Source organism: Neomonachus schauinslandi, chromosome 6 (genome assembly GCF_002201575.2).
Source record: "Neomonachus schauinslandi chromosome 6, ASM220157v2, whole genome shotgun sequence".
Lineage (NCBI taxonomy): Eukaryota > Metazoa > Chordata > Mammalia > Carnivora > Phocidae > Neomonachus > Neomonachus schauinslandi.
The window spans coordinates 24950499-24962076 of NC_058408.1; positions in this window are offsets into that span (position 1 = coordinate 24950499).

Here is an 11578-nt window from a genome sequence, read left to right on the forward strand (position 1 = left end):
TAGCGGGGCCGAGCGCGCGTGCGCACGGCGGCGGCGGCGGGGGGGCGCGTGGCTCCCGGCCCCGGCTCCGGGTGGGGGGCGTGGCTCTCGGCCCCGGGTGGGCGGGGTGTGTCCTGGCCGCGGCGCGCGCGAGCGGGGAGCCTGCGCCCCCGGCGGCCGCCACTTCGCTGGCGGCTACGCGGTCCCCGGCTCGAGGGGGAACGCGCGGCCCATCCCAGCCAAGATGGAGCTCTGTGCACTTCTGTCCGCTGGAAAGGAGCGGCCACGACTGTGGTTCTCCCTGATCGCCCTCAGTCTGCAAGTTCTTCTCCTTAGCCCATCTCCGTAGCTCTTAGCTACACCGTGGGCCCATTCCAGATCCAGGTCCGATTTTGAGGGCCAGCCCCCCACCCACACACAGCCATCCCCACCATCAGCCCTTCCCAGGAGGGAAGGAGTTGAAGGATTTTTCAGGAGCTGGTCAGCGTTGGGGGGTTCCTGAAGATAAGGACCCTCGGGTGTGCAGGCAGTGGTGAGAATGACTTAGCCCTAAATGCCCGGAGTGGCAAGCATTAATTTTTCTCGGCAAAGTGAGGGGCCTGTGGGTTTGACACTCGTGACGCTTCTTTCTGGCTCTCTTGCTTGCTCTCTCAGGGGCAGTGGGATTTGAGACAGACGCTGGCTGGCCCTGCTGCCATCAATATGTGTCCCAGCCCTGTCCAGTGTCTGCTCTGTAATGAGTAGTGTTTGGGAATGTCACCTCTGTTAATGGGGAAGCGGCACCTGTGCACAGCCGGAACCACCTCTCTGTCTTCATTAGGCAGTCCGCAGCCTGGCTGCCGGGGGCCCTTGCTGGGTGACAGATGATGGGGACGAGGAGTGAGAGTAGCAGCCTCCTGCTGTCCAGGATTCATTCCCAGACAATGACTCTGAATGCCCGTCCCTGCCCTCCGCTCCCCCCAATAGACAGCTGGGGGAAAAAATGCCCTTCTAGGGCAAAATGCAAGGACTGATGAAAATCAGGTGAAGGAGAGTTGGAGGTGTCATTTCCAGAAACAGACACCTGCCTAGCCTCCGTGGTCTCCTGTCTAGACTGCATTTTGGGGCATCCTCCTCCCTACCCCAGCTCTCTTCACAGGCCATCTTTTATGTCCCTTTTAATTTGTGCACCATGCAAAAGTCACAGGACTGAAATTCTAATGCTAGGCTTCCCTCTAGCGGGACCTGCATATTGCCTCCCAGCCAAATCCTGCTCCTTTTGAATCTCAGCCATCATAACCACCCGAGACAGGGGACATTGAAGCCCCAACATGGCATGAGACACAGACATGGCTTCAGAGGACCCTTGCTATGATGATAAAAACATCACCATGGAGACCATATTCCTCTGATTCAGCTTAATGTCCCCACCCTCCCCCAGAGGCTGTGGCATCTCCTTCATCTCCTCCACTGCCCAAGCGAACTAAGCTGGACCCAGAAGCATCCTTCCATACTCTCTATGTGACTGGAAGTGGAGGTGGGTTAGTACCAACTTTGGAGGGTTAGGGGTAACAGTGGTGATATTTGGAATTTCCTGAGGCAACTGTCTGATCCAGAAGCTGCATAGATAGGTAGGAGTAGCTTCACTTTGCCAGGCCCTCATTTTGAAAAGCTGTGAGGGGGCTCCCTGAGGGTCTGAGCTCCGCCCAGTACCCCTCTTCTCTGTCTCAGTAAAGGGCACCCTTGTCCACCTAGATATTTGAGCCAGAAATCATCCTTTCATTCAAGCTGGAGAGTCATTCTTGACACCCCCCACTCTCCACCCTACATTCGATTCATCACCAAATCCTGTTGGCTCTCCCTCCTAAATCTCCCCCAAATAAACTTACCTGTAGGGGCGCCTGGGTGGCTCAGTCATTGAGCATCTGCCTTCGGCTCAGGTCATGATCCCAGGGTACTGGGATCGAGCCCTGCGTCGGGCTCCCTGCTCTGCGGGAGGCCTGCTTCTCCCTCTCCCACTCCCCCCTGCTTGTGTTCCCTCTCTCGCTGTGTCTCTCTCTGTCATATAAATGAATAAAATCTTTAATATATATATATATATATATATATATATATATACACACTTACCTGTACCTCCACCACTACCACCTGGGTCCAGGCCATCACCTCTTCTTGCCTTGCCTCTCTGGTCTCATCTCTCCCATGCTCTTGCTGATGTTGTTGCAGCCACCTGGCTTTCTTGTTCCGGGCACACGAGCATGACCCTCCCTGACCACTGAATCTGAATTAGCCCCCTGCCCCCCAAGTCCTTCTCTGTCACATCAGACTCATTGTCACACTCTGAAATGTTCACTTCATTTGCTTATTTGTCTGTTTTCCCCTCCTAGGACATGAGCTCTAGGAGGGCAGGAACCCCATTACTTTATTTACCCTTAAATTCACAGCACTAAGAACACTGTCAGGCACGTGGTAGAACTCAGGAATTATTCGTTGAATGAATGAATGAATGAATGAATGGTTGGTTGGTTGGTTTGCTGCAACCTAATGATACCCCTGTGTCCAGTTGTGTACTCTTCTCTCAGAAGCATCTAGAGGCATCCTTCTCAGACTCAAATGCCTTCATGTTACTCCCTTGTTCAAAGCTCTTTGCTGACACGAAAAATGTTCACAACTGTTGAAGCAGAGTGAAGGGTATGTGTGAGTTTCATTAAACTTTCACTTTACTTGCTTATAATTTCCTTCTGCTTGAAGCTTTTTATTTATTCATTTGACAGAAAGAGAGTGAGCACAAGCAGGGGGAGTGGCAGGTAGAAGAAGAAGCAGGGTCCCCACTGAGCAGGGAGCCCAATGTGGTGCTCAATCCCAGGACCCTGAGATATGACCTGAGCCGAAGGCAGATGCCCAACCAACTGAGCCACCCAGGCGCCCCTGCTTGAAACTGTTTAAAATTAATTGGGTTAAAAAAATTATGGAAGGGGGCGCCTGGGTGGCTCAGTTGGTTGAGCGACTGCCTTCGGCTCAGGTCATGATCCTGGAGTCCCGGGATCGAGTCCCGCGTCTGGCTCCCTGCTCGGTAGGGAGTCTGCTTCTCCCTCTGACCCTCCCCCCTCTCATGCTCTCTGTCTCTCACTCTCTCTCTCTCAAATAAATAAATAAAATCTTAAAAAAAAAAAAAAAAAATTATGGAAGGGCACCTGGCCGGCTCAGTCAGTGGACCATGCGACTCCTGATCTCGGGATTGTGAGTTTGGGTGTAGAGATTACTTAAACATTAAAAATAAAATCTTAGGGGCGCCTGGGTGGCTCAGATGGTTAAGCGTCTACCTTCGGCTCAGGTCATGATCCCAGGGTCCTGGGATTGAGCCCCGCATCGGGCTCCTGACTCAGCGGGGGGCCTGCTTCTCCCCCTCCCTCTGCTTCTCTCCCTGCTCATGTTCTCTCTCTCTCTCTCTCTCTGTATCTCTGTGTCTTGAATGAATAAATAAAAAAAACTTTAAAAAATGTTTAAAAAATTATGGAAATACAAAATGGCTCCCACTGTCCTCAGGATAGAGCTGAGAGCTCCTTGTGTTTCCCAGCACCCCTCCCTCCCGCGCCCCACCACTGCCCGTTCAGCCTCGCCCCTTAGCTGTCACCCCATTGCTCTACACACTCAGAGGTTCCCCAAGAAACATCCACACTTCTTAGTACCAGGAACAGATAGAATTCTCTGGAACAGTTTTGTTTTTATTTTATGAGTATGGAATGGACTAGAGTTTTGTGTGCCTGCTGGAAAGCTGGGTCAAATTGGAACTCCTCCGGCAAGTACAGTAACTGTGTATATGGGCCATTAGGGTTTCCTTCTCTCTTAGCCTCGTCCTTGGCTCCGTTTTATGTTCCTACTTGTTCTTTCTTCTTTTGCTTCCACCTTGATTATCTTTCTGTGGCTGTCCTAAACTCTTGCAGAAGTCTCCTTTAAGCCATGAGAATTGACCTCTCCTGGGTTTTCAGGACAGGACTGGATCTCCCACCATGCCCTGTCCATCTGGTTTGTCTAGTCTTTTCTCAAATGTGGCGGCTCCTTAGTGAGTGTTCTGAGTGCTCCTCTTGCCGAATGAACACTCTCCCCTGACTGAGCTGGAAACCCATCCCCCCCCCCGCCCCCGCCCAGGTGCAGGCCCTCTCTTAAAGTTTCCTTGGAAGAAAAGCAGATCCCTGACTGTTCTTTATAGAAGGACAAGCTGCTTTCAGTTTCCCTGGCCTCAGGAGGAAAGGTGGGGTTGAGGTTGAGAGATGCCCCTGTCATACCTGTGTCCCCTCCCCATGGACAGCCCTGGGATATGTCCCTAATGCATGGCATAATAATGAGGCTTTACTGGGCGCCTGGGTGGCTCAGTTGGTTAAGCGACTGCCTTCGGCTCAGGTCATGATCCCGGAGTCCCTGGATCGAGTCCCGCATCGGGCTCCCTGCTCGGCGGGGAGTCTGCTTCTCCCTCTGCCCCTCCCCCCTCTCATGCTCTCTCTCTCTCATTCTCTCTCAAATAAATAAATAAAATCTTTAAAAAAAAATAATGAGGCTTTACTTACAACTCACACTTTTGAGCACTTATCCACAGGCACTTATTGGAAATAGTGTTTTAGGGGCGCCTGGGTGGCTCAGTCATTAAGTGTCTGCCTTCGGCTCAGGTCATGATCCCAGGGTCCTGAGATCGAGCCCCGCTTCAGGCTCCCTGCTCGGCGGAGGGCCTGCTTCTCCCTCTCCCGCTCCCCCTGCTTGTGTTCTCTCTCTCTCGCTGTGTCTCTCTCTGTCAAATAAATTAATAAAATCTTTTAAAAAAGTGTTTTAAGCACTTGAGATGCATTAATTCGGTCCTCAGTAATTCCATGAAGAATGTACTATTATTATTATATTTCCACTGTAGAGATGTGAAAGCCAGGGCCCAGGGACACAGAGCTTATAGTAAGTGGCAGGTCCAGGATACAAATGGAGGCAATCTGACCTGAGAGCTTGTGCTCCTGACCACTCTGCATTTGCCTCCCAAGGTCCTCTGGTGGCTTCTGAGCTCCTGGTTGGGACTCTGGCAGGCCAAAGCCTCATTGCGTTCCCTCCACTACCATTCATGACCATTTCATGGGGAGACTAGGGCCAAGAACCCACGGCATCTCCCTTCTGGTGTCCCTTCCCCCAGGTGTCCCCAAATGCGTCTTGCCCTGCACTCTCAGGCTAGTCTTCCTGATGGCCTTGCTCTCATCGCTGAACACCCTCTGTCAGTGGCCTCAAGGGGCGACCCATCATTGTCATCAGAGGGCCCCAGAATGGGAGGAACCTGGAGGCACAATGGTCCTGGGGCCCTACACCTTAATAGGAAATCCTAGGGCTCTCTGGTTCAACCGCATCCATCCGTTCTCTAAGCAAATCCTACTCCATTCCTTTGTTCATAATGTGTCCCTGCCTAGAATGCCCATCCTCCTGCTTCCTGCCTATCCAGACCTTGCCCAAGCATTAGCTCACACTCTGAGTTCCACCTCCTCCAGGAAGCTTTCCCTGAACACTTGCGACTCCCAACCTGTGCCGATTTTTTTTCTCTGCTTCTAAACTTCTGTGGCACTCATGGGTACCACTGTGTTGGTATTCGATTATGAACTTTGATTTACCTTTTCCCGTGTGTGTTTTTGATTTCTCCATTTAGAACATAATCCCTTTGAGGACAAAAACCACATTTTAGATATCTATCATCCATGGATTATCCAAAATTTCTTGCAGGTTTATGCAGAATAAATCTCCATATGCAGGACTTATAGGACACCAGGAAGGAGGCCCTCAGGATCATAATTTGTCAGTATCTAAGGTTTGGTTTGTCTTCATAGAAGTCATTTTGGTTTTAAGAAGCAGTGCAGAAAACGGTCTAGATTAGTAGCTTCCTAACTTTGTGTAGTAGTGACATTCTCCCTTTAAAGGCAGGCTTCAGGGGCACCTGGGTGGCTCTGTCAGTTAAGCATCCTATTCTTGATTTCGGCTCAGGTCATGATCCCAGGGTCATGAGATGGAGCCCCAAGTGGAGGCTCTGCTCTGGGCATGGAGCCTGCTTAAAGATTCTCTCTCTCCCTCCCCCTCTGCCACTTGCCCCCACCCCCACTCATGCTCTCAATAAATAAATAAATAAATAAATAAATAAATAAATAAAACAGAGGCAGTCTTCATAGGAGCTCAATATGGAAAGCAGACAGGGGTGAGGTTTCTCTGGTTGCCCTTGAGTGGGGCTGCTCTGTGCCTCCACCCCTCCATGGTAGCTCAGAGGAAATCTTGGGGCTGAAGTATTATAGCTTAAAAATCATGAGGGAGCATCACATCTTACTTCACATAAGAGGAATTTACAAATTTGAGTTACTGAAAGAAAAAACTGTATGTACTCATTTTATTAAAAGCATATTTTAGGGGCACCTGGGCGGCTCAGTTGGTTGAGCGCCTGCCTTCGGCTCAGGTCATTATCTCAGGGTCCTGGGATCAAGTCCCCCTTGGGGCTCCCTGCTCGGCAGGGAGTCTGCTTCTCCCTCTGTCCCTCCCCCCCTCATGCTCTCTCTCTCTCTCAAATAAATAAATAAAATCTTTTTTAAAAAGCATATTTGCTGGTATGTTTAAAAAACAACAATTAAGTGACTTTCTCCCCTTTGTTTCATAGAAATTTGTTTTTGTTTTTTTCTCCATAAACCTTGTTCATGCCTTATTCTCTTGAGAAGGTGCTGCTGCAGAGCCCTGACTGCATTTGATTTGAACGATCTGTTTACTCCTCCGTTGTCCCCATTAAACAGGCAGCTCCTTGACAGCAGAGACTTGCTGTGTTTGTCTTATCTTCAGGCTTAGCCAGGTGCTCGGTGCATAGTAGGTGCTCAGTGCCTGGACTCCCAAGGGATTTGAGTCTCTAGTTATAGGTGCCTCTCAGTGAGCTAGACCCAGCTCATGGCCCCCATGGATGATTCACCCTGAATTTTATTTTATTTTATTTATTTTTTTTTTAAAGATTTTATTTATTTATTTGAGAGAGAGAGAATGAGAGACAGAGAGCACTAGAGGGAAGAGGGAGAAGCAGACCCCCGCTGAGCAGGGAGCCCGATGTGGGACTCAATCCCGGGACTCCAGAATCATGACCCGAGCCGAAGGCAGTCGCTTAACCAACTGAGCCACCCAGGCGCCCTCACCCTGAATTTTAAATATGAAGTGGTTTTCTCCTGCTGCTCAGCCTGAGTCTGAGCAGCTACCCTGCCCTCCCCTTCCCCTGCTCCTCCCCTCCCCTGCCCAGCTGTTACAGGCTCAGAGAGTATTAGTTAATTTTAGTATTAACCTAAGAAAGATTAATTAGGAAGGCAAATTTGCTCTAAAAGATGTAATTAATTCCAAAGCCAAATAGAAGAGAGTTATGGATTATGTGCATTGCTGCTGCCTTCAAGTAGTGTGGATAATCAAGGGCTGACTAGACAAGAACAGGATCATTTCGGTGTCAGTGCCGTGTAGACCACACTCCATATGGTTCCTTCTGTAAGTGCGCTCATGGCTGAGACAAAAGATTTAGAGGGAGCTCATGCCCGCGCCACTGAAGTCAGGAGGAAACATCCAATCAGACATCCTATCCTGGCTCTTCCAGCTCCTAAATCATTCACGAATCATGTATCTTCCTCTCCAGTCCTCCCTCCCATTGGCCTGGTCCAAGTCTGAATCAACTCCTTTCTGGACTGTTGTAACAACTCCCCCAAGTAGCCTCCAGACTCTGCACCACCAACTCAGTCTCTGCTCAGAACCAAACCTAAATTGTATCAAATGAACACAGAACCCCCACAGCCAGTGTCAAACAGAAATTTAATCTTGCGGCGTCCCACTTCCAAACTTCCAAATGTGCCCAAAGGTGAAGGGTTAACTCTTCCACATGGCCCACAGGCTCCTTCACAAATTAGCCCCAACTTGTCCCCCAGCTCATTTCCCTTCTATCACTATGCTCCTAGAATGGCTGTCCTCAATCCCCTTGTTATAGGGCAAACTACTGCTCATTCTGGAAGTCTCAGCCTAAATGAATCTTTCAACACTTAGGGGCTTCCGAATCTGGGCTCTGGTAGCCCTCTGTTAACAGCTTACCTGATTTCCCCATCATTATTTGTTCTCTTTTTCTTAAAGGAGTCAATGAACACCTTAAAAGGAGGACTGTATCTTTGTATTCTCCTCTACCACTCTCTAATTTAGGCCAAGCCTGATGTCTGTCCCATAGGAGATGATCAATAAATATTCGTTGAAAGGGATGGAGTCAGTTAATGACTCCAGTGATGACGCCAACTGAATTTGCCCATTTGAAACCCAAACTTCCTCTTTTCCCCCTAGTCTATAGTAAATGAAGTTTGAAATATCTGGGAAGATGCCTCAGTTCTCCACTTCCTTTTGCCCGCCTCGCTGAGGCTCAGAGGCAGGTGCCTTCAGGAGGAAAGTCTAGGATAATGGCAAGTGATGCAGACTTCAGCCTGACAGCTGCTGATCTTTGCTTTAGTTGATTTCCCCCTTTGCAAACCGTTATTGGCAATTGAAACTGCAAATCTACTATCTGCTCCCCTATGTAAATTGCATTTACATTTAAATTGTGCATTCTTCCAAAGGATGGGGTTGGTAAATAACAGTAGATTAAACTTGAGGAGAGGAAATTGTGCCCCACGTCAAACCTGAGACCAAAGTGACATCTGGCTTTTACTATTTCTGTTATTTCAGTTTAATAACAGCATGTGGCATTAAGGGAAAAGAAATTGGATCTACATTTTAATGAAAAGAGGAAGCTCTCAGGGTTTAGATACCTTATCATGTTGAATACCTTCTCGATTGGCAATTAAAACTTGCTTCCCTCAAGAAATGGAATAAAATATCTTTGCAGCCATGGAGGGAATAATAAACAAAAAACAAGCAAATGCCCATGATTTCACAGATAAAACCGAGGAAAAGGGGTGCTGCAAACATCAAAACTCTGGATCCTGCAGAGTATAGGAATTCTTAAACAGAATAATGCTGAGAACAGAATCATGGATAGGCCAGTGGGCTCTTCGGGAGAATAATTTCAGACAGAATGGTTTGCACATAATAGAAGGCTCAACCCAATCAGATCATCTGATTGATTCCTTTGTCAACCTAGCTTCCTTTAAACCGCAGAGGTCTAAGAAATTATTCTAGAAATGCCTGTTTCATCCTAATAGTCTGTTTAAATGCAAGCAGTTCCACCTGCTGGCTGCTTTTTTGTTGAAAGCAATTCTGGGAAATGTAAACAAAATGCTTATGCATCCTAATAACCCAAGCCTATCATTTATTTGCTTTGATTGAAACAAATGTGTCAATTTTCCAAGTCTTTGTTTGGTGAATCCAATGTTTGGATGTTGGCAAACGTTTGCATTACATGTTTGTTTGGAAACTGATGCTCTATTCAGAAACTCTGGAGCTATAGCCCTCAAAACTACAGCCTGGAATCAGTCAATGAGTCTCCCTGACGATACACACAAAGATGCTTAATCTTTTCCCAGAATCCTGATAATGTTGAAATGGTCAAGTCCCATGGGCAAGTGTAAATGGGATGGGGCCTCCTGAGGAAGAAACTAGATGTGGAGACTTTGAGGATATGGCTCACGAATAATTAGAATAATGGGAAACATTTATATCGTGCTTACTAGGTGCCAAGCATTTTATGTGTATTATAAACTCATTGCGACCGAGTAACAGTCCTGTAAAGTAGGTACCATTGTCATCCCCATTACAGATGAGCAAAAGGAGACACAGCGAGGTTAGTAACTTACCTTCCCGATGTCACCCAGCTGGGAAGAGACAGAGCTGCAATTTGACTCCAGGCAGCCTGGCTCACTGTCCCCTTAACCCTTTCAAGTGACTCCCTCCTATCCCTGGCACTTAATTAAGGCAGTGTGTTCTCCCATATTTACATTTCGTCTTGCATAATTGTTTCTAAAGTCTCAGCAGTCTTTTTAAAAAGACTCAAGCTAATAGTCTGAAGAATGTTCTTATTCTTCAATGAGCAATTCCTTGACAAGTTAATATAGCTGTCTTCTCCTTTCTTACTCTGCCTAGAGCCCGTGGCCAAATTACCCATCTACTACTATGGATCTTTTGAGGATGGCCGAGATGCTTGAATTTGTTTAATTTTTCCTTTATCTTCCCAGTTTCCTGGCACTGTTTGGTTGGGTAGCAGCACTTTCCCCCCACTTCCTGCGCATAATGATAACTTCTCTGCATCTCTTGACATTTTATCATGGCAGGCTGCCTATAAAGTCAACCAGTGTCTCCTTCTGTCTGAACGTAGGTTAAATTAATCATCTGGCTTTCACATCAGTCTGTTGCTATGGGGTTTACTGATGTCACACTGTCAGTATTGTGATTACCATAATATCTAACAGGCAAAAAGGGACTGGTTGCTACTAGAAACCCTTGGGTGAAACTCCCCCAGCTTTAGTACCCAACCCAACTGCATAGCCTTTAGACAACCATGTAAAGGGGTAAGTGGATTAATCATCCAGTTGGATTCCATTTGAATACTTTTCTTCCATATGTGTGTTCCCTCTAGGCGGTTGTCTAGTGTCACTTGAAATTGATGAGGGTTCTTTTGGAGGTTATTTTGGAGAAGGCGTTGAAACAACAGACAGCTGTTCTCAGGAAGAAATGTCGCAGGATGGGCCTAAGCTAGCTTCTAAGGGTAATAACAGTAAAAATAATCTGAGGTGTATTGTCCTCTTCCTTTCTATATTAGGTCATTTCCTAGGGGCCAAACATGTTAATTCAGCTTCCCCAACACGTAGAGAAGAAGGAAACTTCCATTTACTAAGCCCCTACTCTGTGCCAGAATGTGACTCTGGTCCAAGTGTAGCTTTAAGGAGGAGAACTGTAAAGCGAGGTGTTCTCCAACAACCCTGTTATACATGACAACTCACAGCTTCTTCCAGCTTGTATACAATGTTCTTCCTAATTGGACATTGATTGATCACCAATAAAGGCAAAGTCATGACTTAAAATTGGTCCAGATCCTCTGATGCTGAGTGATCTTCTTGCAGTTGTTTTCACTGCAATATTAAAAAGCCTGGAAATATAATAGCAGTGAGGTACAATAAATAAACTGCTATATTACGAATCTCTGTTGAAAGGTGTAACAAATGTGTCTTTTTCAGGATTTTGTTAAGTAGGTGGAGGGGTCCTTTTGGGGGGATAAAGAGATCAAGTGCATAAATGTGATTGAACTTGAGGCTGGTGTAGGACAGGAAAGCCAATCAAGACTTGTGTAAGCCTATATAAGTCAATTTATGTGCCAGGGAATGAATAGCTGACTTTTTTTTTTTTTCAAATGCCAATTCAGCAATTACAAAGTCTGCTGGCGGTTAATTAAAAACTACCATCTCGTTATGTTCCGAGTTAAATTACAAGTGTGAAAACTACTAGTGTTTGCAATAACTGAACACTCTGGACTCTCTGGACTCTCATCAAAAGGAGGGCAGGGATAAATAACTTTTATTTAACTCACTAGAAAATCTCTCTCAGCGCTTTCATATTTAATTAACTTCTTATTTTTTCAGTGCCTGAGTCTTACTCAGAGTTCCTAAGCAGTCATAGAAATATTTGTTCACGT